The sequence below is a fragment of the Onychostoma macrolepis genome, chromosome 09 (genome assembly GCF_012432095.1).
Source record: "Onychostoma macrolepis isolate SWU-2019 chromosome 09, ASM1243209v1, whole genome shotgun sequence".
Taxonomy (NCBI): Eukaryota; Metazoa; Chordata; class Actinopteri; order Cypriniformes; family Cyprinidae; genus Onychostoma; species Onychostoma macrolepis.
The window spans coordinates 30,744,298-30,772,252 of NC_081163.1; the positions used below are offsets into that span (position 1 = coordinate 30,744,298).

At 36.3% G+C, this 27,955-nt stretch overlaps 1 long non-coding RNA gene across 1 annotated transcript; it reads right to left on the reverse strand.

Annotated features, from left to right (window-relative positions):
* Positions 1-94: 94 nt before the first annotated feature.
* On the reverse strand, positions 95-16,493 carry LOC131547357 (uncharacterized). The gene is made up of 3 exons (XR_009272911.1): positions 16,374-16,493; positions 10,627-10,760; positions 95-719 (listed from the first exon to the last, which is right to left on the reverse strand). It is a non-coding gene; the product is annotated as an uncharacterized LOC131547357 (long non-coding RNA).
* Between the last annotated feature and the right edge of the window lie 11,462 nt (positions 16,494-27,955).

A 27,955-nucleotide genomic window follows, 5' to 3' on the forward strand; every position in this document is an offset into this window, starting at 1 on the left:
TAAATGACGCTATTTGCATAAACTCCAAGTGCCACCAATGCTAAATTTTCTGGTAACATTTTTGTACAATCTTTATTAGGTATTATGGGTAGTTTTAAGGTAAAAAAAAACATTAATGTGCCCTGAACTTGGACTGTCAGGTGATTTAAGTTCATTAAGTGAGTTGTTAAAGACAACCTCTAAAATTAGAATGAGAAATTATTACAATATAGTCAAAAATATTAAATATATAAAAATGCAAAACGATAAAATATGTTTATTAGAGTGATGCTTATGGATTTAACACCATGTGTTATTCATTTTGACTTCATTTTCTATCATTTCTTTTCATTTTGTCATTTTTATATTTTTGGTTATTTCTGCTATGTACATTAAATATGTATGAAAATGGGAATGTGACAGATCGATAAATAAAAATGCATAAAATACAAATAAAAAATCTTATTTTTGCATATTTTTGCAGGTGGTCTGTATACATGCCACATAAAGATGAGGAAGATAAATGTACTACATCTTTAATTTTTCATTCATTTGAAGAAACACTAAGTGGCAAGGTGCACTGAAAAATCCTGACAATCCTCAGTAACAGGTGCAAATACATACACAGATGTCTCAACAGTTGGGAAGGCTATTGGCATGAGCAATGATTCATAGTACTACTGGTCGTTTCATTGTGACGTCACAGTCAAAGGTTTTAGCCCAAGAGGATGTGTGGATGCCTGTGTTTATGGGAGAGAGAGAGAGAGAGAGAGAAGCCTGAATTAAACAGCCTGTCACAAATACTGTGTAGTGCTTTCACTAATCTTAATAACTTACTTTAATGGTCCAAAAAGTGTTTTAACTGTACTCCGATGATGTTTAACCACTCTTGACCCTCCATACTGCTTTGCAAACATCTCTCCCAATCAAAACAGAGATGTTGGCACACAAAACAATCACTGTTTACTCAAAGCCATAGAATTAGCATGCTGTCTAAGTCATGTTGCCATGTCATTATCCAGCTACACCCTATTTACCTTCACTTTTTGTGTCATTAAAGAATGAACGGCTCTCATCTTTTCTTTTCTACATAATAAACATGCATGGCATACTCAGTAAGTTTTTCAAATAGCATTGTTTGCGAAACTAATGCCATCGCATGCGCTTTTGAAAGAAGCATTTTGCAGTACCGCCCCATTGTTTGCAAATTCCTCGCTCTTGTACGTCATATAGCACCACAGCATGATAAATTACACTCATAGTCAGCTGCTAATCTACAGGGCTATTATGAAAGGCATGAACTGTTTAAAGTCTTATCATACCAAAACTCTAGAAACTAAGTTAGGGGGGGGGGGCAAAATATCAAACCTTTGTCAGCACGTGGCATCAAAAAGCCTTTTATATTTTGCACTGCTGTAGGCCTGTTATAATGGGTTAGAAAGGATTTCAGAGTATGTGATGGAATTTGGTTTTTAGGAAATACAACCACAGCAACCACCACTGCCAATCATAGTCATACTGAAATACAACTCCCACTGAATTACACTCCTCTTACTTCACATTAGATACTGATGGCAGAATACTATATATCATTGTCTTTCTCTGTTATCATCATCTTCGTGATCATGCAACCACTGCACATAATTATAAATTGAACATGTCCAAATGTTTCATTTCAAGTTGAGTCTTTCCTGCGCTCACAATCTGCTAGCCTGCTTGGCTAAGACTAAACATGTTTAAATCTTGTTGGTCTCTTGTTATTTTCATCTTCAGTACCACCCACAGTCCGTTCACTGACCATCTCATGCATTTTCCCCACAAAAATGGCAAGAGCCGGCTGAAAATGGCAGTTTAAATGTGATTTGCTGGTGCTATGAAGCAAAATGAACTATAACTGATTGCTTTTCATGATCTTTCAGTCACAGCAAGTCCAAAAAAAAGCTGGAAACTAGATCAGACTTCATGGCGATAGTCAAAAAGGTGTCTTTGTGTCGCTAGTTGCTTGTTATAGTGCTGTTGTGATCCAGTACTGTGAGAATGATGAAGAAAGAAAAGAGAGCAAGAAAGAGAGAATAGAGAAGCTTTTCTTCTTTGACTGATTATTGAATTTGTTTTTCCCACTATCTGTTGATTTTGGCAGCTACATCCCCACCTCGTGAGTTTGCACGTCAAAGATTCATTTTCAAAGAAGTCTTTTTACAAACAACAGTACTGACTATTTGGAGCTTCTGTCCTCGGAACTGAACCCACAACGTTAATGAAAACATAACGCACAGAAACAAACACAGACAGAGGAAGTGCATGTTTGGAGGACAGAACATTATGTTGCTTAATGCCTATTTGGCTAATGGGTCAGAGTTCAAGGTTCATAAAGCAAAGCAGCGCTGGCATCTGCAGGGTATGTCAGGCAAACAAACGGTCATTTCCTGTAACTCAATCATCTCTGCTGTGCTAATCAATGAGCCATCATCCAAATGAGAGGCAGCTCCAAATATTCATGGATCACCCTCTCAATGAATCAATACCTTGACTTATATATCTCAAGCTATGCTGCTATGCACTTCCTTGTTATAATTTCCCTTTTGGTGATCTGGAAAATGTAGCAAATGTGTTCAAATGTGTAAATATTTCTGGTACAGCAGTAAGTAGATGGCATTCTCTAAAACTGAGAGAATAAATGAACAGGCTATCCTAAAACGTTCTCTCTCAAACATGAAACATTGGGAAGTCTGATTCATTTTAGTGAATCAGTTTGTTTGAATGATTCATCGGAATGAATCCATTGTCTGACGCATTTGCCTATAGAGTATTATACTGTTTTTTCAAATTCTATTTATTTATTTGGGCTATTTTTTTGGTTGGATAATGTTTAGTGAAATAATTTTACAAAACAATATAAAATTTAGTTCACTACTTTTTTTTCTCATCCATAATGTTAGATAAATTATGGAGTTTTCTAGTTTTATTGTTGGTAATTGGTATACTTTGATCTATTCAAATGTTATTTTATGATTTTTGTTACATTAATTATCCTGAGTGTTTTTGTGGCAGATAAAAGAATAATAGCTTGTAATGTACATTACCTTTTAAAAGTTTGTGGTCAGTCAGATTTTTTTTTTTATTCATCGAGGATGCTTTAAATGGATGAAAAGTCACAGTAAAGACATTTATATTTTAAAAAACTAATACCAAAAAATCTCAGACAATGAAGACTGGAGTAATGGCTGCTGAAAATTCAACTTTTCTGTCACAGGAATAAAAAATACATTTTAAATGTCAAATTGTGATAATCTTTAACAATATTACATTTTTTATTTTTATTTTTTCAATCCCAGACTTTTAAACAGTGTATCTAACAATTTTTAAAGAAGAGTACATTGACTGTGTTTAACTCTGCTAAAACTTATGAGTATGTTGCAGCTTGATAAGCTAATGTTTCAAAGTAGCTTCCCAACACTGCCGGTGACTGATATTGTGAAGCCCTACTGCTGGCAAATCTACAAAAATCCTGGACATGTCAAAACATCAGTCATGTCTTTTCTTAGAACTTCCCTCTGAGTTTAAACAACAAACATTAAAGACTCTTTCAACTGCTCTGTCAACTGTTTAGCAGCTTACAAATGTTTCCTGTAAATATGGCAATGTCGGTAAAGGACATTAATGAGGTACGCTCACATGGTGTAATGCTCCAAAACGCATGCGATATTATCACAGGGCAGTTTTTACATCACTTCTAAGCAGCCTCTCACAAGATCCAGAGGAGGACACATGTGATTCAGAGATATGTCATCTCTTCTGATGAAAAGAGCAGAGAAACGTTCATTAGCAGGTTCTCAAACCTTATTCAGTAGCCTCTGAATCACTGTACTGTGATATTTGAGTCATAACATGCATAACATTATTGGAAGATTAGTCAAAGGAGCTCGTTCACACCTGCTGAGGTGAGATGAGATGTACCTCACAGCCAGCTTTAATTAGTGTTTATTAGCTGGCATGCCTTCACACGCATGGCTCATGTTCACGTACAGTTCATGCATCTCTCTCTCTCTCCCCCCTCCCGTTTTAGACACACGAATATGTTTGCTCAAATGCCTCTCTGCACAAAAGCCCTATGTGCGTCATTGCTGGTAGACAGTCCTTTGTCCCTAAGGAAAAAAGAGAGGCAGAGAGACAGGGTGATACAGAGAGTAATGGAGAAAAAAGAGAAAATTAGGGTAAAAGCTAAAAAGGATTTAGAAACATGAACTATGGAGAGGACGAGAGAGAGAGAGAGAGAGAGAAAGCAGAGCAGAGAATGAAGGGAACACAGACAGGCCGACAGAGAGAGAGAGAGAGAGAGAGAGAGAGAGAAAGAGGTCAAACATTTGGTTTCGTTATGCAACTACTATTTGTATATTTCATAAAATGTGAAGAAAATGTGTAGAACGCTTTTCTAAAAATTTTATAAAGCACGTTCAATGCTGTGAAATTCAGATGAACATGCAAATGTGACGTATGTTATATAAAAAGGCCCAGTGAAATCACTTGATGAGCATTTTATTTCCCATATTGACATACAGTAGTTCCTACTGAAACAAGAAGTTAAGCATTGATTAAACATTAATTTATGCTGTTATAAAATAAAATAACTATATAAATAATAAAATAGTGACGATATTTTGTTATTTTTCTTCTTATTTTAATAGCCTTCCTCTTACACTAATAATAACAATAACAATATTATTTCAGAGCTAATTGTTTATTTAATAATTAATTAATAACTTATTACTTTTAAATTAATAATTATTTTTCACGTTGATTAGTTTAATGAAAGTTGAAAAATATATTATTATTATTATTATTATTATTATTATTATTGCGGTTTTTATTAAACCATAGCAAAAAAATAAAAATAAATAGAATTAAAAATTACATCATATTTATTTATTCATTTTGTTTGTTTTATTTAATGAATAATTAATTTAAAGTCAAATGGAAAAATATATTATTATTATTATAAACCATAACAATAATACAAAAGAATAAAAATATTAATTCATTCATTATCTATCTATCTATCTATCTATCTATCTATCTATCTATCTATCTATCTATCTATCTATCTATCTATCTATCTATCTACATTAAAAAAAAAAAAAAATAAATAAAAAAAAAAATAAATAAATAAAAAAAATAATAATAATAATAATAATAATAATAGAGAGCAGATTTTGTGCGGGCCTGTCAAATACAGACAGACACACAGTAATTATTGTAAACAGTGCAGAACGACTGACTGAGAGGCAGACAGAGGGAGTGTGGGGGTGTATATGTGAGACAGAGCAGGATATCATTCGCAGGATACTATTTCTATGAAATGAATGAATTTAATATGCGGGCCACTGGGTTTTGATTAAATGTGTAGGAGGTGATTTTAAATAACAGCAAAATAAATATGTCAGAGTAGACGGGGCGTCTCTCAGAGGCCCAGTGAGTCAACACAAAGACGTATGAGTGCAGAGAAATGAGGTAGATGGTATATGACTTCAGTATATATTAATAGCAGATGTCACATATACTGTGTGTGACAGAGAAAATATGAAAAATCTAAAGCTCAACACTCTTTCCCACCTGGGAAGTGTATCATGCACACACACACACACACACACACACACACACACATGTTTGTTTTAGTGGTTTACGGGGACTCTCCATAGGCGTAATGGTTTTTATACTGTACAAACTGTATGTGCTATTTAGTATGTACTATCATACCATTTAGTATGTTTTTTAAGCCTTTTGTTTTACGGGGGCATAGGCAGTGTCCTCATAAACCACCTTCAAATTGTAATACCTCTGTCATACCCATGTTATTATACAAATTATGTCCCTGTAAACCACAAAAACCAGTACACACACACACACACAGTGAGAGAGAGATCAAATCCAGCCTTCAAGCAAGGTTAAACAAGAAGACAGCTGCTGCTGACAGAGCCACAGGTGTCCAGTTTTCTGATAGCTTCTGCTACCTCAAAAGCAAAAAGCCTTCAGTTTTGCTTTCTCGCACACACACATACACAGCATCTGTTATATTTAAAAAAAAATCTTTTTATACTTTATTTTTATAAAGCACTACTCAGATTTAATTTTATACAGCACTCCATTCTGGCCCTCTGATGTGATTGGCCACTCTGGATCACTGCAGTGATGATGTATTTCTGTAGAAATTTATCACCTTGGTTCCCTTGACAAAATCCCAATAGTATTTTTCCATTGCCTTTTGGATTATTGCTGAAAGAAAGCACCATTAAAAGTTTATGATTCTTACACATTTTGTTCATCCTTATCTTAACAAATGAACAAAATTTGTATTATTTTTGAAGCCTACGTAAATTGATTCGTCTGAAGTATAATAAACGAACTACACCATAGTCACATGACTTCAACTTAAACGTCACCATCACTAAACAGACAAAAATATGTTCAACGAAAAGTTTTGCTAAAGGTCTCATTAAATTATAAAAACATAATTTTTTTGAATGTGTTCGGAAAGTTGAAAAATAATGTTTTTGTGCTAAATTTTTGAGAACATTATTAAACATTATTAAAGACCAGACTTTTAATGAACATTATTGGAAGAATGTGTGTTCATAACCTTGCAAGAACGTTTTGAGAATGTTCCCTGTTAGACGGGAAGCTTTGACAACTCTTCTGTCTATACTTATACAGACCTTATTTCAGGCATTTAACCAAAAACTCATTAAAAAAAACAAAACAAAAAAAAAACATTGATGTGGAATGCTAATTTGCTAACTCGTTTCCAGTTTTTGGCCTACAAACATACACCATCCCTGCAGAATTCTCTTGAAATCCGGCTTAATTATTTATTAACATTATGTCTGTTTGCATTATTGCATTATTATTCTCTGCACTGTTTCTTATTTGTCTTGCAATACAAATGTGAAAGAAACTGCTTGGAAATAGTACAGCCTTCAACCGATTATGTCTGGGTATTAAGTTTATTGTTAGAGGAAGATCTCGTATGACATCTCTGCCCTCTGCCCTTCATCTTCTTATGTTTCCTTTTCTATCTGGGGCTTTTCCTCTTGCTCCCTCCCTCTGCCTCCTGTCCTGTGTGCTGTTTGTTTTGTCTTCAGGTATGTTCAATCTGTCTCTGCTGCTGGAGAGTTTTCTGGGCGTTAGGGTGGGTGGGTTGTCTCTGCGGTCTGCTCTTGCCAAACGCACGTGCAGTGCTGGATTTACCTCACTTAGTCTAATAGGCTTACACAACCCCTCCAGAATGCTCTCTTCTTATCCTGATGCTCTGACGCACCATTCTTCTTCCTTCCATATCCATCTGACAGCATGTACCGTTCTTTCCATGTGAATTTTTTCTCTTTTTCATTTAGTCATCCTCGTCCACTGTCCTCGGGCTCTTGAGTCTCTTGACATGATTGTCTCTTCTAGGTTAGTCTTCATCATAGTGCTTCTACGTATATACGTAGGGGGGTGAATTCAGTAGTTGCACCAAAACCTGCACAACACCTGCATCTTCTCAGCTAACAGGGAATCTTCTCAGAACTTTGGCATTCAGAACGTTCAGGCAAGGTTCTCTCAAAATAAAAAAAAAAAACGCTCTTCTCGTAACCTTAAAAGAAAATCTGTTTTAAGTTATCGGGGGCCTCGTATATATAAAATGTTGCGCAGAAACCAAATTTGATCTTACGATCATTTCTCAAATATGCGTTTGTGATTTATAAAGTGAACGTACGTGTAGAAAACGCACGTACGCCTCTCTTTCAGATGTGAAATCTATGAATCGCAAATGATCTTTCGCGCAACTGTATGGTTTAAGCTCTCTGCCTTGTTAACGATTCCTAATTAATGTCATTAATATAATTATAAAAGATTACCAGTCATTGTCCAAATTCTTTAATTTAGAACAGCAAGCTGCAAGAACAGCTTACATTTCCAAAAACCTGCAGTAATCCGACAATAGTGACGCTAAGCACTTTTCCACGTCAAAGCCAGTTTTTACAAATATTAGCGTTGGCGTGGATTTAAGCGTACGCTAACTCTAAGATCAAATCTGTGTGTATGCATACATTATAAATGAGGCCCCTGATCTTTAATAATGTTCTCAAAACGTTAGCACAAAACATTATTTATACATTGTTCATGGCGACTTTATGTATATATATATATATATATATATATATATATATATATATATATATATATATATATATATATATATATATATATACCATTTGCTAAATTGGAAACATTTTGTGCACTTTCAGTTGATTGTGCCAGCAGTCGCTCATAGAAACAACAGAGAAAAGTGTAATATACTGGGCAAATAGAGGCATTATCTGAGCCCATTCATGTTTCTGGATCACAGTGGTGGAGTGATTTGTTTTTGTATCTGCACAGGAAAACAGCATTTGAGTATATGTGAATGTGTGAGTGTGAATGTGTGTGTGTGTGTGTGTGTGTGTTTATCTACCCTCACATGGCATAGACAGCACAACAGGTGTCCCTCACCCAGCGTCCCCTCCTACACCTCACAAACAAACACAGACATTCTCTAATCCATGCTGAGCTGCTCTTTTAACTGACACATTCAACTCCACACACACACACACACACACGTATACAGAAAATAATATATTTTATGTTGGTAAGAAAAGTAAGAAAATAAAATAAGAGTTACAATGAAAGTGAAAGACATGGTTTCCTGCCATAGATGAATATGTACTATTCACAGGGGCAGTATAGACAAAAACAAAATCTTCAAAAAGTGTTTAACAACCTGATGGCATTTGGAGCGCCTTTTGAAGTTCCTATAATGCTGTTGAAAAACCTCAAGAAGATCTATGGCTGATTATCTTCAGCAGTTCACACCTGCTGGAAGATGCAGTATACCATTCAGTTGCCACAAAGCATCTCTCAAAGGTCATTCAAAAGTAGCCATTTATTCTGAGAAAATGTATTTTTTTAACAAGAAATTTTTAGGATGGCCAGATATGATGACTTACAGTATATGACCGTAGTTACTTCACAACAACGTAGATGCTCTTGTAGCTGTTCACTTCCTCTAACCCAAAATTATGCATTTCTATAGCATCACTAAAATGAATATGAATCTGTGTAATTTACATCATAAATACATGAAACCACAATAAAAAAAGTAAAAGTCATTATGCAAAATCTCCATAATGGCGGCGGACTGACCCGGAAGAGAAGAAATCATTGAATAAAGTTGTTATTTTTGTTTTCTTTGTGCACAAAATGTATTCTTGTAGCTTCATAAAATTACGGTTGAACCACTGATGTCACACGAACTATTTTAATGATGTCCTTACTACCTTTCTGGGCCTTGAACGTTCCCTTGCTGTCTATGGGAGGGTCAGAAAGGTCTCAGATTTCATCAAAAATATCTGAACGAACTTACGGGTTTAGAACAACATGAGGGTGAGTAATTAATGACAGAATCTTCATTTTGGGTGAACTATCCCTTTAAACTATTGCATGTCTCTTGGTTATTTTCAGATTATTCTTACATTATTAAGACATTAAAAACACTCAATTATATGAATTATTAAACAGAAATATTACTAGATAACTACTTATTTACATTTTACTGCTAAAGACTGGACCATGCTGACTGTGTCCACACATGATGTTGGAGCTCTCAAAAAATTCATACTTTACAAGTTATGAGAAATGATGAGTTCCAGCTTTTTAGTTGGATTATGATAATTACTGCAATTCCAGCATGAACACATACTCTTCAGGAAATGCTAATGCTAACAGTTAAATCACTTCAGGTATTATAGACCTCGAAACCCATGTTTAATATTACTCACTAACATCCCATGGCACCATTACTCTTTGCTTTACATAATTAACAGGTAGAAGCAGATTTAGCAAAAAAAATAAAAGACTAAATCTAGCAGTCACTTTAATGTTGTTTACTAAACACTGCTAATTGAATGTAAATGGCATAGAGACTGTGTCTAATGTATTCCCGTATGCTGGGAAATGTCACTTCACAGAAAAAGGTCTGTTGAGACCGAAGTCAGGAAGTCTCGATCACTCCTAAGGGTCGCATTCACAGGAAGTAGGAGGAGCGTCACAGGAAGGAGGAAATGGAAAGCACGGTAGTGCTTGCGTCACAGAGAGTAGAGGACCAGTGGAGGGAACACGGGAAACACGGTGGAAACGGCATCTGACACGGTTAACATAATGACACTGTGGCACTGGACTTTCTTACATGTTCCAGATTTAGGAGCAGTAATTTATTAAGTGGTTTACCACACATATAAACACAAACACACCGAATGCAAAGTAGTACAACTACCCTGGGAACTACTGAAGTCAGAAGTACGGCTAAACCTCAAACAGGATATGGTGAAGCATTTCAGTTCTTGTGCGAATTACACTATACGTGAAGGAAAGAGTGCATAAATTTACAAGAATTAAAGCAGCATTAAGTCCAGCCATGCAGCAGATGCACCCACAGGATTAGCTCAACATACACAAGTTCAGAAGACAGTTGTAGTTAAAACAGTACTTTACTCCCAATGAGGGGAAGAAGTCTGCATATAATACAAGTGATATATTAACAAAATATGTCTTCTCATCCAAAGTTGTATAACTCACTTTCCTGCACTCCCTCTTCCCACAATCCTTTGTTCCTCTTCCAAGAAATAGCCAGGTCCTCTGCCAAAGAGATAAATCCTTCGAGAGACTCTCTCTCCCTCGTTCTCTCTCATCATGCTGAACTTGGAAATGATCTAGAGTCAGCAGAGAAAAACGCTGTCACTAAGATATTAATGTTGAGGTAACTATTGAGGTATTTAATGAGTCTTATTCTGGATTGTCGCTACAATTCACAAGGTCTAAGAGGACATTTTTTGGACCAACAGGAAGGCCTTACGATAGTTGATCTGCTCATCACATCTCCCTGGACAACATTCACAACTTTATTTGACTGTGATTGGTCAGTCGCTGCATCCTTAGGTCAAGTATAGGGGTGACTAGATTGCTCCTGAAATATTGATACAGAGGAGATTGATCTTAACATAAAAATATCACCCTTAAGTGTTTTAAAATCATTATTCTATTATCTATCTAAAGTTAAGTTAAATGAAAAGTAAAAAATTGATCATGCAATTATGCATTGGTCCTATTAAAGGTTAAAAATGGTATTCAAAAACAATGTCAAAACAGTTTAGCAGAGGTATCAGTATCCATATCGATTTCACAGATACTTACAGAGCATCTAAATGGACATGGTGATGGGGAAACAATGAGATGAAATTATATTTAAATGTGTTCTGACGCAAAACATATGTGTTCCCCCAAGGAACTTTGCGCTTACTTGCAAAACCTTTGTTTTTCTTGCAAATTGTTTTGTTTCTGTGAAAAATTCTCTTGCAAAGAATTGCCGTTCCATCATAAAACTTTGTGTTTGTTTTCAAAGCTTGTTGCGCTCACCCGAGAAAACCTTTGTGATGGAAACAATATGAGGTGGGAGGAAACCATATTTCAATACTTTTTTGATCAAATGCAGTTTCTTGGGGGAATGCAATACTTTTGAACAGAAAAGCACTCCCATCTAATTTTTTCTTTCCATCACCATGACTGCTTTAAGGGCTCAGAGATACTGGCCTTTATAGACTGAAAAGAAAGTGGTATTGCCCAGCTTTAGTATTTTTGTGTAATGATCACAAATTTGTATAATTGACTCTGAACTCTATTTCTTCTTACATAATAGAATAATGTTGCAATTGAATTCAAGTATACTTGAGACATTCAACTAACTATAAGTAACTTTGCAAATATGCCAACTTACTCTCATTAGAGTATTATTAGACTGTTTATGACTGTTTAGTTTAGATAAAATAAGTAAACATGCAAAGCTACTGATAGTCAGTAGAATGTGTGTTATAAAGTGTTAGCAGATATAAAGCAGACTACTAAAATACTCCAATGAGAATTAGTTGACATAGTTACAAAGTTACTTATAGATCGTAGAATGTCTAATGTGGACAATCAAAATAAAGTCTTTCCTAATGTCGACTCAACATATTGAGCTTAAGTCAGTCATAATGTTCTTTGATAATGTAATTGTTCTTTGCTCTCTTTCTGTACAATGAAAGTGTTATAATTAGTAACTTACAATGTTTAATTAAATTCATGGTAAATGCAAAGTAAGTTGCATTAAAAATATTTTATGGCGTGATACCCATATCTGGTATACTTGAGTAAAAAGACTCAAGTTTTTTATAGATTACACAAACATTAGGCTACTTTGCATGCATTAACTCACACTTATTTGAGAATCAAGATATTTCATGATATAGTTACCACGTTTGGGAATATTTAAAAATAAAAAAAGGAAAAATTACATAAAACCAACAAGCCTATGGCAATTATACAACACTACTGTGTGAAACTTGACAAGCATGACGAGGTCGAGGTCCCCTCAAAAATGAATGACGCCCCTGCTGACTTGATATAAACCAATCAAGACCCATTCACTTGACCATTTACTCTGTGTCAGTTATATTTTGTAAGTATAACCAGCTGACTGTACATTATCCCTTATTTGTCATATTTGGGCAGCCGAAGTGTGTATGAGCTCAGCTGTATATCTGACTGTGTGTGTGTTTGTGTGTGTGTGTGTGTTGTAAAATGGCTGATTTGACAGAGCAGTACTGACAGATGGGCTGGTAAAGTGAGGGTGAACATCACCACAATGCTGTCTGTCTCATCCTTCCTTTCTCACACCACAGCCATCGTTCACTGCCTCTGTCTGTCCTCATATCTGTCTCTCTGCTTTTATCTGTCACCCTCTCTCTTACCGAAATCATCCTCTCAGTCTCTTTCAATAATTGAGCATTTACCCTTCGGCTTATGACCCAGAGCTGTTGGCTGCTGGTTATTTGCCGTCATCTGTCACCATAAACAATCTCCATTCAGATGGTGAAAACGAGCCGGCGACGCCAGGCAACCAGAGGTGTGCGCGAGACGTCACTGGGCCAGACTGAGAGCGGAGTGACGCAGGACGAGCGGGATTGGGTTACCTGAGCAGGGTGACCTTCCAGTCCAAACAACCAGAGTGAAATAAAGAGCTGGAGGGGAGAAGGGTGTCAGGTTAGATAAATCTCTAGTGTGTTCCCTCAGCCTTTTTTCTCTTGTTATGTGTCAGTACATCTCACTCTCTCTGGATGTCACTGTCTGTGAGAAAAAACAAATACATAACATGACCTTTTTGCACTCATGTAACAGCTCTGTAACACTCCCTTTTTCTCATAATTAGGCTTTCTCTGCCTACATGAGGTGAACCAGCACACCCACTGCTCAAACGGTGAGTGTGGGGGTGGGTGATATTTGACTGTCAATGCGTGTGTTTAAAAAAGTTGAGGTTAACGCTCATGTGATGGTCCCCGTATTGGATGAAGCTTAAAAGGCCAAAGGTCCTTTAAATGAATCAGGACTGCACACAAACAAATATTTTATGAATTTATTTATTTACAACATATTTCATATTAAAAATACTTTTTTTTAATTAACTATGAATGAATTAATGAATTGTTAAATAAATAACATTTTATATTGAATTATAGACTTCGAAACCCATGTGTAATATTACTCACTAACATCCCAATTAATTAATGTATTTATTTACTTATGAATGAATCAAATTCATATTTTATATTAATATTATAAAACAAATGAGTAAACAAATGAATGAATGAATAGCATGTTTATTTATTTGTTTGCTCATTCATTCATTTATGAATGAATGAATACATAATATTTTATATTAATAGTACATAAAATAAATAAATGTTATATTATTATTACATTTTATTCATTTATTCATTGGTGCCACACATAAGGCATGAAAAAAAAAATCCTTTTAGTACTGTCATTCCTAGTTCACTTATATTTAAACATAAGATGTGCATATAGGTTCAAATCCTGGTGTAATATGTATTTAGTATATTTTAATAAGTAAACAAAAATAGTAAATAACTTATAAGTAAGCTATGCAAACTAAGCAAAAGCTAAACAGGACAACAATTTTTATGACGTATTGTTGTAGGATGCTCCAACAGCTTTGACATTTTGGTAATAATTGATTTTATGTGGGTAGATGATTTCAGAAATGTCAGCTTAAAGCAAATGATTTGCAGACGTTGCAACTCAGTTGGTCTGAGAAAATTTGAACATTTGAATGTGACACTTCTGCCACAGTGCTTTAGAGAAACCCCTTTTATCTTGGCATTTTGGTTTAGTAATTATGCAGGACACCGGAGAGCAGACAGGAAAGTACTTGAGAGGTTCAGGACATGACCCAGGTCAGACTCAAACCCGAATTCCCTGTAAACACAACATTTCCTTATATGAGCATGAGCATCACGCTACCCTCTGTGCCGCTGTCCAGCTGAACCAATTCATTTATCAACCATTTGTTTTAATGATTTACGTAAGATGATTCAAAATTCTGTTTGTTAAAACTGATTCATCCTAAAACCACAATCTTTGTGTTCGTTTTTGCTATTTTTGATTATATCTTTATTAAGGCTTCATAGGTTGTCTTACTCTGTGACTCTTTTTCTTGGTCCATACACACTGTGTTCTCTTATTATCTGTCCTCTTCTTCTCATTTCATTGCCAGTTTCATTCTGTGCCTCAGAAAGCGCTTTTTTTCCCCTGGCCCTGTCTCTCCTCTCAGTCGTCTGTGTGGGTCAGATGGTGAGATGTGGAGTGATGTCAGCGGAGTGCGTCAGTCACAAGACGCATTTGCTCGCGCTCACTCGCAGGCAATGAGAGAGGCTCATTACACACTACTTAAAGTGGACAGATCAACACGCTATGTCCACAGAGTCAGTGTGTGCCATTGACAACCACATTTATTAACAAGAATGACTCCTGAATCATCCTGTTCATGCAACAATTTACAGCCTATACAGCAAGAAAACAACAACCAAACAAACAAAAACATATTTTCAGATATATTTTAGATTTTAGATACATTAAAATACAAAATATTTTTTGCTATATGTCAATATTCAAAAAAAGGCCCAAAAATAAATTGCTTACATAGACTTTAATGTATATATATATATATATATATATATACATATATATATAGCGTATTATTTATTTGTTTAGTTTAATTATATTTTGAAGATGTGCACTTTAAATTCTGTACTAATATAGTAGTTTTAGGTCATGTATACTGACAACATTTTAGATTACTTTTAGATTACTTTTTATCTAATTTGTTTTAAACTTACCATTGAATGTACCATATTGATATAAAAAAGCGAAGAGATGCCATTTATTGATATCAACATCATGAAATGCATTACATCTTACATTAAACCAGGGTTTCACAAACTAGGCTTACTGTTAGAACTGCAGTTGATAAAAAGCTAATCATTTAATTTGTTCACTTGCATGCCAGTGTAAACATTTTATTTTGTGATAAAATTAACATTCTATTTTATATTGTGAATAATATGTAATCATGTAATCCATAAAGTTACTGTAATCTGTGCATTATAAAATATGTGTACACACACACACACACACACACACATTTTACATGTATGCAAAATAAATTTTAAAATCGAGAATTTTCGTAATGGATTTTGCCATTTGAAGGTTTAAGAAAATATATTTTCAATATGAAATACATATTTCCTTATGTTTACAACTTATTTCAATTCCCTTTTCTATTCTCTATGACTATGTAGATGTGAAAACTGCCTGCAACCGTAGTGAAAGTGACAAAACTACATATGACAAATGACCATAGGAAAGTCTTATTACAGTTGGCATCAAGTTATTTAATAAACCATTAAGATTTGATGGATGAACTCGAATTGCAACACCAGTTCATCCATCAAATCCTAATTAATCCGGATCATTTCCATTCACACAGCCCAGGTTCACTAACTCATTCTCAATGTAAGCCAGTCAGTTTGGTTACAGAATGCAGTTTTCACTCATTTATAATCGAGCTGTGTGCGAACATTTTATGCATAATTATGCATAACTGAACAGCTGTTGGCATAAATACGGCTCTGCATGCAGGAATACATACTCAGACACACATGCACACAAAATGCCATTTCTGAAACAGAAACGCAGCCAGAATGGTCCATTAGAAAGCACAGGATCGCTCAAGTGGCAAGTTTTTCTCCTGAGACAATCAATGAAGCTGGTCGATCACATCAAGGCTCAATGATTTTCTCGTGCCCTCCAACTGTGACTTTCAACTTAACAGGAATGAGGCCCATGCAATATTCACTTTGCTGTATCACACTGAAATTCAAAGAGTGCAGCTGCAAAATACAATTAGCAAACAGAAAGTATGATGCACTGACCGACTTAACGCATCCCTAATCGAATCCAGTGCTTTTGCATGCAGGATGGTGCAAATGATGCAGAATAAAGAACAACACTGTCCTTCTCCCTCTCTTCATAGAAACACAGTCATAAGCACCAGGCCGTACACCATGTGACGCACTGAATAAAAGACAAATTGGATGATCAAACCACACACACGCAATCACACCCACACAGTAGGAACAACCTCTCTCCAAGTATTTTCCCAAGAACATCATGTCACAAAATTTGCAACAATTTGCCTTTTGCAACAGAAGTGCACAAGGTTGTAGGCATGAGATATAGCAGCCGGCGCTACAGATGGGCTCAGAGAGAGATAGCTTAACGCATTAGCTGTTTTGCTCTGCCAGTTAAAGTTCAGACCACACCATACAAACAAAGCAGTTGTGTTGAATTTACGTCAGCCAGAGACCACAGACACACTTGAGGCAACTCACTCACTCACACACACACACACACACACACACACACACACACACTATCAACATAATAAAACGTTGCCATGGGTGAAAGGACAGCAACAACTTGTAACGGAATAAGGACAGGCTACTATTAAACACATTTGAAACAATTGCTGATCTGTTCAAACAATATGCAAATAAATATATAATTCAGATTAAAAACAAGTATTTTGTTAAGCATGCTTATTGTGAAACTTTTAAAGGAACAGTTCACCCAAAAATGTAAATTTTGCTTAATATTTACTCACCTTCAGGCCATTCAAGATATAGATGAGTTTGTTTCTTCATCAGAACAGATTTGGAGAAATTTAGCTTCACGATACTTACTGACCAATGGATCCTCTGCAGTGAATGGGTGCCGTCAGAATGAGAGTCCAAACAGCTGATAAAAACATCACAATAATCCACACCACTCCAGTCCATCAATTAATGTCTTGTGAAGTGAAAAGCAGCATATTTGCAAGAAACAAAACCATCATTTTTAGACTTAAAATTCTTTTCAGATGAAGAAACAAACTCAACTACATCTCGGGTCGTATTATTAGCAAATTTTCATTTTTGGGTGAACGATTCCCTTACATTAATACCTAGAATGATCAATAAAACTGAAATCAAATAAATATATATTAAAATCAATTGTGCGTTATGAGTACTATGTTTTTATATGATGAGCGCTATGTGTAGGGGATAGTTGCAGTCTATGTAGTATGCTTGAGAATAATAAATGTATATTAAATGTGACTGTACTGACAACAGCACTGTGACCGAGCATGAATTCTGACTGACATTTTCATTGTGCTTTTCAGGTCCTCAGTGGAAATTATGTCCTTGAATTGAATTGATGTTTTATAAGGATATATTATTAACCTAGTGTGACATGAAGGTAAAGTAATAAAAGTATTCCGACACACCTGGATCATAAGTGTGTCTGCAGAGACTGGGTTTATCCTAGCGTATCTGTTACGCAATGAAAAATTGGAAAGCACCCAAGATAAATAGGCCAGAGCCAGAAACTGAGAACATTTGGAGAGGCTGTTGTAGTAGAGAAGCTTCAGTTCTGATAACAGCAGGTACTTCCAGCATTCAGTACAAACATACTTTGACACTGTGTGACACTCATAAAGATAGGGTGGGTTACTGTCAGTCTGTTCTAACAGTCCACACTGAAAGATCATATAAAACAGAGTAACACCAAATAAAGCAAAATAAAGCAACCATTTACGAGGAGTCTGGCCAGTGGAAAAAAGCTTAAGAAAGTTTTAACAGAATGAGCTCAGCACTGCCAGCTCGAACAACCGTCTGCCTCTTTCACTCTGCTGGGAAATGCAAGAAAGCCTTCTTTTTCCTAAATGCAACATGTAGAAATTTCGTAAATAAAGTCGTTAAGCAGAGAAAATATGGCATGACTGACGTCAGCGGTGTCCTGAGGGAAAGACTTGATGAATATCATAGGGCCAGGCTTCATTTACTAAACTTACTGTGCATATACTGTATAATAGTGAATGCTTTCCTGGAAATATTACAGCTAACTTTCAACAAACACCACACTCCAAATCAGTACTCATACTTTTAATCATTCAAAAGTTTTGGGTTAGTCAATTTTTAATTAAAGAGGTCTGTCGTGCTCACCAAGGCAGCATGTATTTGATCAAAAATACAGTAATATTGTGAAATATTATTACAATTGCTTTCTATTTCACTATATTTTAAAATGTAATTTATTCCTGTGAATTTTTAGCATAATGATCCTTCAGAAATCATTCAAATATGCTGATTTGCTGCTTAAGAATAATTTCTGATTCTAATATCAGTTGTGCTGCCTAATATGTTTGTGGAAACATGATACATTTCAGGATTCTTTGATTAATTAAAAAAATAAAAATAACAGCATTTATTGAAAATTTCTTTTGTAATATTATAAATGTATTTTCGGTCATTTGTGATCAGTCTGAATGTGTCCTACTTTGCTGAATAAAAGTATTAATTTACCAACCCCAAATTTTTTTGGGTTGGTAAAAGCATGCATTCCAGAAAGAGTATGCATTCCAGGTTGATACTGTAAACCTAATTTAAAATTGGGCCAGATAAATAATGTTCTGATTTGTTAGCATTCAGTCTGCTCCCATGTAGTTTCAATAGCTCCAAAGGGCAGTCTAAACTACTTAGAAAATCATGTTTACCAAGCAACAGGCTACTCGTAATGTAAACTGGCTTCCACAACACTGTTATTGTGAACAATTGAGGTATGTAACATGTCAAATGTAATACAAAAATCCAATTCAAGACCCTCATGAGCAACAAGTAAAGTTCCTGTGCAATATAAACATAGCATGAGCAGAGTTCAGATGTTTTGGATAAGGGGTTTTCAACATTTCAACACTGTCCAGTCCATATGAGGTGACCTGAGAAAAAGTGTCAGATAATGATCCATTAAATATCATTAACTTCCCATTCCATGTACAAAAGTAGCACATTATCATGTTCAGAGAGGACGTCTCTCTAAAAGCTCACAGAGGACAAATAAGGCATGTGACTTGACACCGTTTTGACTAACATTCTTCAACCCTGAAAACCCATTTGAAGACCCTGAGGTACAGGCTAAAATAACTTCCAGCTGTAAGGGTTATGGAGAGGGAGTCTCTGACCTCATAATCAATGCATCTTTGAGAAGATTATGAGCAGTGATTGATAAGCTGACACGCAGGCCTGACAGCCATGAGAGGTCTGGCCTTCAAACACAAGGGCAGAGCCCAATTGTAGACATGAATCACAGTTAAGTCTCTTTGGAAGATCAATATATCTGCCTTTAGGGCATTTAAAGGACATTTCATCTTCCAAGGCACTCTCTGGCATTTGACTAAACAAGGTCAAAAGTAATGGAGCAGCCAGCTTTCTGTCTAATGTCAAAGTGTTTCCTTTTATAAGTGCCCTCAAATGGGAACCATTTAAGGATGCATACACGCTTCATTCTTCACAGCTTCGACAATTGTTTGTGACGTAGTGTGAAACCGTGACCTTTCAACACCCTCGCTACTTCCTATTTGGATGAGTTAATATAATGCATGTGTATTACATTTTCTGAGGAGAATGCGAGTGATGCTTTTACTTTAGGTAGCAAACAACTCATCCACATGTTTTGTGAGGTTATTTCTAAAGGGAAAATCAGTGATGTTAGGAGCATTGTCTCGGGAAGCACATGATTCTTTTGAACAGGGGGATGACCTGAAGGAGGAAAGGAATGAGGAGAGAGACTGGGAGGTGAGGCTGAGACAGAAAGAGGACGACAGTGGTAAATGAGCTGAGACGACACCTTTCAGATTGAAGTTGATTAAGTGCTCCACCTTTGGGTTTCTATGACTCAACAAATTATCCAGGATGTCACATGGCACGTTCGAGGAAAATATCATAGGTAAATTAAACAGTGGAAAATGTTATGGCTTCTTCACATCAATATTCAATTCGATAGCCAACTTTGTCTCAGGTGGTTTTCCTTAAAGCGACAATTTAATTCATTTGTTAGCTGATATGACAGAGAGTATAACAAATGTTTTTTATTTTCCAATGCCATTGCAGACATCTTCTAATTTTTTATGTGTAAAAGTTTTTAATGAGGAAAATATTACCTTCAAATGGAGAAGTAGAAGTATGTAGTGTATGTATGTATGTAGGCTATTCATTTATTTATTTATTTACTTACGCTGACTGGTATTTTGGCAAATCTGAGAAGAGTTTGAGACATTAAGTAAATTGCATTTAAATGACCACAAGTGAAAGTAAAGATTTTTATTTCAAGTATACACTGTTCTTTTGAACTTTGTGTTCATTAAAGAGGACTGAAAAAGTAAAAGAAAAAAGGAAAAATTTTTCACAAAAATAGGTAACACTTTATTTTGATGGTGCCTTTTGAACATTCTGTTGACACTAAGTAATGTTGCAACTACATGTCAACAAACTCTCATAAGAGTATTAGTAGACTGTCTGCTTCATATCTACTAACTCCTTATTGTGTTGGTCTCCCAACAGATATTCTACTGACTACAAGTAACTTTGCAAGAACGTGTCAACTTAATCTAACCCTAACCCTACCAGTCAACTAACACACTACTAACACTAATGAGAGTCAGTAGAAATGTAGGTGCAACATTACTTATAGTCAATAGAATGTGTTAAAGGGACCATCAAAATAAAGTGAAACCCAAAAAGATTAAGCAGCACAATTGTTTTAAACATTGATAATATAAAAAGTTTCTTGAGCAGCAAATCAGCATATTAGTGTCATGTGACACTGAAGACTGGAGTAATAATGCTTCAACTTTGTCTATAAATTCAATCAGTTAATCTAAAAGTATTACTGCTTTTACTGTATTTTTATTAAGTCTTGATGAGCATAAGAGACTTCTTTCAAAAACAAACAAACTAAAAACTTATCAACGCAAATGTTTAAACGGTAATGTAAATAGAATAATTTTCATGAGAAATATTAGAAAAGCAGGAGACATTTTCATTTTAATCTCATCACTGCCTAGGAAAAACAATTGAGCCATTAATACTTTTTTTTTTTTTTTTTGCTTAATTTTCTTTCATGTGGGTTTATCCCTTTTCATGTAAATAACATTAATTGCTTAAGAGGAATGAATAAGTCTGCTGTCCTCTGTTTAATACAATTTGGTGTGGTGCTGTCTGTCTTCCCAGACTCAGAGATGCTGCATCCACATAAGTGTGTTTGTTTGCATCAGCATGTCTGACTACGTGTGAGCGTGTGTGCGTAAGTGTGCACGCAATAAAGCAGCCGGTCTTAATCATCTCCTCTCCTCGACACGTGAGAACTGGGTTGGATGGCGTCAGAGAGCTGTGAGGAGATAAAGCCTGATGTCACTGGGAGAGCTCTGTCTTAGCCACCCTTCCCCCGCCTGATCTGAGGCCAGACGAGGCACATCAGAGCCAGGCACACTGATCCACAGCAGGAACGACACTTGTTTTATATAAAAGAATCTGTCACATTTCACTGTAGTTGTTTATTTGCTGCATAGTGGTTTTAATTGAAAAGAAGCCTATAATTAATCAATAATGCCTCCTCCGCTGTGCACCTGTCCCTCCCCAAAAAGGGGAATCTCCCTCGATGCTCTGTATAATAAGATTATCAGGCCTGGAGTTAAGAGACTTATCTGTGATGATAAGATTAACAGGGGCTCTGGCCCTTTGGCTCCAATGGTGAGAGTTTCAGTGAAGAGGCCACACACACACACACACACACACACACACACCTGAGTGCAGATAAACAGACAGAATGCTATGCTGACGTCACCTGCCAAACGCACATACGTGGTAAGCTGAAATATACATAAGAGACCTAAAAGATCACATGTACAAGTGTGTGAAATCTCACACAACTATTAGAATTAATACTTATTGCTAATAAAATGGATAGTTCACACTAAAATATTCTGCAGAAAAGAAGATATTTTAAAGAAAAGTGGTAGGAAAAATCTTTTGGTGACCATAGATTTTTATAAAGAAAGAAAGTATTAACACACAAATGACACATTTCACAAAATATCCTATTTTATTTCAAATATTCTATCTTATTTTGTTTCACAGAATAATTAAGTCATACAGGTTTCGAACAACATGAAGTCAAGTAAACGGTGGACTGCAATAAACTAAGTTGATTTTACTTCAATAAGCTGATTTTTTTTCTTCTGTTCGTGTACATGTAGCTGTCGTGTACATATGCAAAATAAATAAATAAATAAAAACGGCTAAAAAAGCTCTTTTATTTTTGGTTACAATGTGACCTGAGCATGCTAAAGGGAGATGCACCCACTAATCTAACATAACCACGGTTTTCAAATGTCAAGTAAAGAAAACACAAAGCCCAGAGAAGGGGTTATTCGTCCATACTGCTTCAACTGAACAAATAGGCTACACAATCACTAAGTAGAAACAAAAGCAACTGCATTTAGTGCAGGTGTGCAGGGAAATACAGTTGCTGTTAAAGCGATGGGAAAGAAGACAAAAGATAATAGTTCACACTTAACATGCAAAGAAAGAATGTGAGGAAGCAGCTGGGCGTCATTAGCTGTGGGCTGTGGGCTGTGGGTTGCTTTGCAGTTAATGACTGCAGCGGTGTAACACATGAGAGTAATTTACAGGTTTCGTGGAAGTCACATTTAATCTTAAAATCCAGGTCAAATATTCTGGAAAGGGAAGTCTTTGATCTTTTATTGAACTGTTAGAAGTCTTACCGAAACTCATGGTTTAAATTTAAGGAACAAGTGTTTGTAGGCATAGCATGTGCAGAGCAGGCGGTGAGTCAAGAAGACTGCATGCTAATATAGATCCAACCCTAGTCCAACCCTCAAACAAACAGACATGATTCATCTCTGAAGGGACGCGTCTTCATGTCTGCGTAAATGAAAACTGACAGGACTCAGACATCTCAGATTCAGTAGCCCCAGGAACCCACTGATTGTGCAACACAGATGAGCACACAAGTCTGCAGATTAATCATAAAACACATACAAAGAAAAAACGGACCTTTTATTCCAATGCAGCAATTTATAACACCAAGAAAGTTATTTAGTCATATCTTTCTGATGCAGATATTTTTGATCTGTTTTCATGCAGTTTACCGCATGAAGCTACTGGTTATTTTCTGCCAGGACATTGTCTGTCTTTCTATGGATCTCAACCGACAACTGTTCTACACAGATAACAACTTGGTCTGTCATACAAATTGTGTTCCTTGTGCAAAGCAGAATGGACTTCTAAGCTAATAACACAATGTTTTAATAGTCATGAAAATTTACAGTAGGCACACACAAATATCTAGTAAAAATGTCTATATGAATATATACATTTTAATAATAATTACTGACTTTCAAGGTACATTCCATTCAATCATAACTGGACTTCACTTTGTGAACTTCCAAAGTCAGATTCCAATCTGAAGAAAGAGAAAGGGAGAAAGGGAAGACTGGTGCATAACTTTATATAAAGCGAAGATAGAAAATTATCCACCAGTCATTGAGCATCACTCCAGTATTGCAAGAAGTTTGAATAAAACAATTGCAGTGAAAAGGAGTTGAGGCTGTGGCATTTTAATTGAGTTTAACTGAGTAATTAGTGGTTTGTACTAGGTTGTTTACAGGGATAAAGTGTGTGAGATGTGACAATTACAGTGCATCATATGGTTAAATGAAATAAAATACACATATAATGTAACCAAATTGCATATATTTGCAACAGAAACATATCACTTAGTTATCGCTTTCAAATATGGCAATGCATATTAATGAAATTAATAATAATTAATTCATAAAAATGTGTGTGTTATATTTATTTACACAAGTATATTATGTAATTTTACCTCAAACTCCTCTAATATGCGCATAGTTGTCGTCTGTTTGATGATGTTGCAGGGTGTTCTGAATGAATGCATTTTTTCATCCTGTGCTTAGGGAGAAATGAACACTGCGTAGGAACCCTGTTAATCAGAATGCAGCCCTAATGTCATTTTGTCCGCCATCTTGAATTTACTGCACCTGCTACAATGCATTTTGGGATTGCCTCCTCTGTGAAGGATTCATGGGCTGCGTTCCACTCCACTTTTAGACACGCACTCGTGAACTTCCCTAAGCACTTCCTCTCAGGGGAATCCCCGATGCCATTTTGAAGTGCGTTGCACTTCGTGAAGTGGACGAGGGAAGTTCATATGGACAGACCCTCGACCCCTCGATTTTGACCGAGGGAGAGAGTCTGCTTCATATGCACACTTCAGGCCACTCCACAGACCACAATGCAACACGATTGTGACGTTATCGCAGATTACACAACTCTATAATATATACATTTTTTTTTTTTACATTTATAACAGCCCAAGCATACATATAGAATGCTGCACCAAACAAATTCGTAAGATAAAAAAAGTGTAAACAATAAACCAACTCTATAGCAGATTCTAAGTGATCAAGGGCTTAGGACGTACATCCGAGCAAATGTGAAGGAGGGAAGTTTGCGAGTGAAGGGCATAAAAAAATGAAAAGGAAAACGGCCATGCAGTGCTGTCTTTGACTTTGGTATACAGTACAAAAAAACTTCATACGCATATCAGCGTATGAATAATTTCAGATCATAACAGTATTTCAGCATCAAAATTGTACCAGACAACACATTTCTACAGTTGTCTGGTACATGCCACCCAGCCTTAATGTGAACTGCCTGTTAGAACAGCCTTCATGTCAGAAGTGGGCTTATGTCTTAAAATACTACCTACCTAGGCAGATCACTAGGTTTTGGAAGAGATCCACTATTTTCAATGGGACAGAGGATAAGCCACGCTCTTAAGGCCTTTCATTCTGAGCTCTTCGACATAACCGCCTTAATCAAGCTAGTTAAGACTCACCTCAGTTGAATAGAAGCAACAGTTGCGATCAGGTGGCTGCTTTAAATTCACCAAACAGCAATGTGAGTCAGTGAGGTATGAGGACAAGGCTGTGCTGTGATGTAACCTGTCCTCTGCATTTTGGTGCATGACCTGGAGCTGGATTGCTCTGCCACATGTGTTAAACGGCAGTGGAATAAAGTTGTTTTTTGGATTTAGGGACATGATTGCAAACATACCGGTCCGTTACGCTCACCGCGGAATTTCCGGTCTTTCATTCCTGCACAGAGGGAAACGTCTTTCTCTCCTTATACTCAGGAAGTGTTGTGTAATGTCTGATTATTTTCTCCTTTTCAACCTCTTTCAGTTGGATTTTTCATGTGCTGCACACATGCGGTTTCCCTCTCTCTCTCTCTCTCTCTCTCTCTCTTCCTGCTTTTCTTCCTCTTATCTCTACAATGCACCTGCAAGACAAGGAGACTTTCCATATTGCAGGCTGCAAAGAAATGTTACTCCTCCCACTCTTTAATTCCCTTTTCCTCCCCATCTATCTTATCCACATGTGAAAGTAAGCACACAAAAATGAGCATACTTTCCATTTCTCTTACTCAAAATAATTTGAAAGAAACACTCACAGACGCACAGATGCATGTGCAGGCTGCATCACGGAGGAGGAAATACGTCATCGCGCTGCTTGGGTAACAAAAGACAGAGCTCATGTAGAAAAGAAATGCGAAAGAGAAACAGGAAAAGGGAACTAGGTAATCTATCAAAGTAGGTCTCAAGTGGTGGGACACAGGACAGGTTCTGAGGAGAAAAACAGCAGGGAATATGATACCTAATGCAAATCGTATGTGCATAGTTAGAATAGCGAAAATAAAAAAAGGTTCCCTGTATCTTTTGTTGTTGATATCAGAGACTGTGTTTCCAATCAAAATTTGGCACAAAATTAATCTGGTAGAAGCAGCCTAATTAAACAGATTCTTTTAAAATGTAAAAGAAAATACATACAGTATAAACCTCCCATCTGTATAAAGAGACAGTATTTTTGTGCTGTAAATTATTAGGGGAAGATCAAAATGGTCAGTTTTCCTATTTAGCTTATGTTAATAATTAGCTTATATTAATAATTTTGTGCATAGTTTGGGCTTATGCAGTCAAAGTTTCAGTGTTTGATTTGACATTTGTTCACTTCTGTACAATATAAAGTTTGGTTCTGCATTGGATGCACTGGCAGGCAAATTCCTCAGAGATTTTGGTCCATATTGACATGTTAGTATCATGCAGTTGCTGCAGATTTGCCGCTACGGTTTCTGGGCCCCCTGGACTGCATATTCACTTGGGCCCTGTGTCCCGGGGGTGGGGGTTGGCGGTCCCTCGGTAGAAATTGAAATCGCGATTCTCCCTCCGTACAGATCCCGACAGATGATAGAAGGCAGGATGGATCCATCCTTTCATGTTGTTTACACCAAAATCTGACCCTACCATCCGAATGCCGCAGCAGAAATCGAGACTCATCAGACCAGGCAAGCTTTTTCTGATCGTCTGCTGAATATTTTGGTGAGCCCGTGCGATTATAACCTCAGTTTCCAGTTCCTAGATGACAAGAATGGTATACCAAGTGTGGTCTTCTGCTGCCGTAGTCCATCTGCTTGAAGTTTGTGATTTTAGAGACGCTCACCTGCAAGCCTCGGTTGTAACAAGTGGTTATATGAGTTACTGTTGTCTTTTTATCAACTCGAACAAGTTTGGTCATTCCCCTCTTACCTCTGGCATCAACAAGACATTTTTACCCACAGAACTGCCACTCACTGGATATTTTCTCTTTTTCAAACCATCCTCTGTTAATCCTAGAGATGGTTGTGTGTGAAAATACCAGTAGATCAGAAATACTGTCCGGCATCAACAACCTTGCCACGTTCAAAGTCACTTCAATCACCTTTCTGATGCTTGGTTTGAACTTGACCATGTCTACATGCCTAAATGCATTGAGTTGCTGCCATATAATTGGCTGATTACATATTTGCATCAACAATCAGATGAACATGTGTACCTAATAAAGTGTGTGGTGAGTGTATATCTGATATATTTGGAATATTTCTTTCTGATATATTTCTGTATAATGACTGCTAAACTGTATATTTAACTATTGTCCATGGCAAAAAAAGAAAAAAAGAAAAGAAAAAAAAAGCTTCTTTCTTTCACTCATAAAATTATCATTAAACTCAAATTACTATTCCATGTCCACATATTTATTTATCTGGTGAGCAGTAATAAATAAGCGGGATAATAAGCAGGATTATGTACAGCCAGCTGTCTCTTTTCATAAATGAAAACCTTTTGGCTTAGTTTATTTTGCAATAATACCATTTGACTGTATATTAACCCTTATACATTTCACATTTGGGCAATAAAAACATTTTCCAATGTTTTCAAAATCTTTGATCATATCAGGCTTGTAAGTAGCCATACTGTGCTAGCAGAAAGTACTCATCTACAACCCAAATAGACATCTTCAACAACAAAAACAGCCTCCTACTATTCATTACCAGAACTGCATGTGCTGAATGCAAGACCCCTGTGTGAGGCAGCGGATGTGTGCGGCATGTATTTTTAGAGGTGGCTCACGTATGCGCTGTGCAGTTGCTATCTGTGGTTCACTCATATGGCTAAATGTGGATAGCAGCTCGAGCTCTCGACAACACATGAACAAATG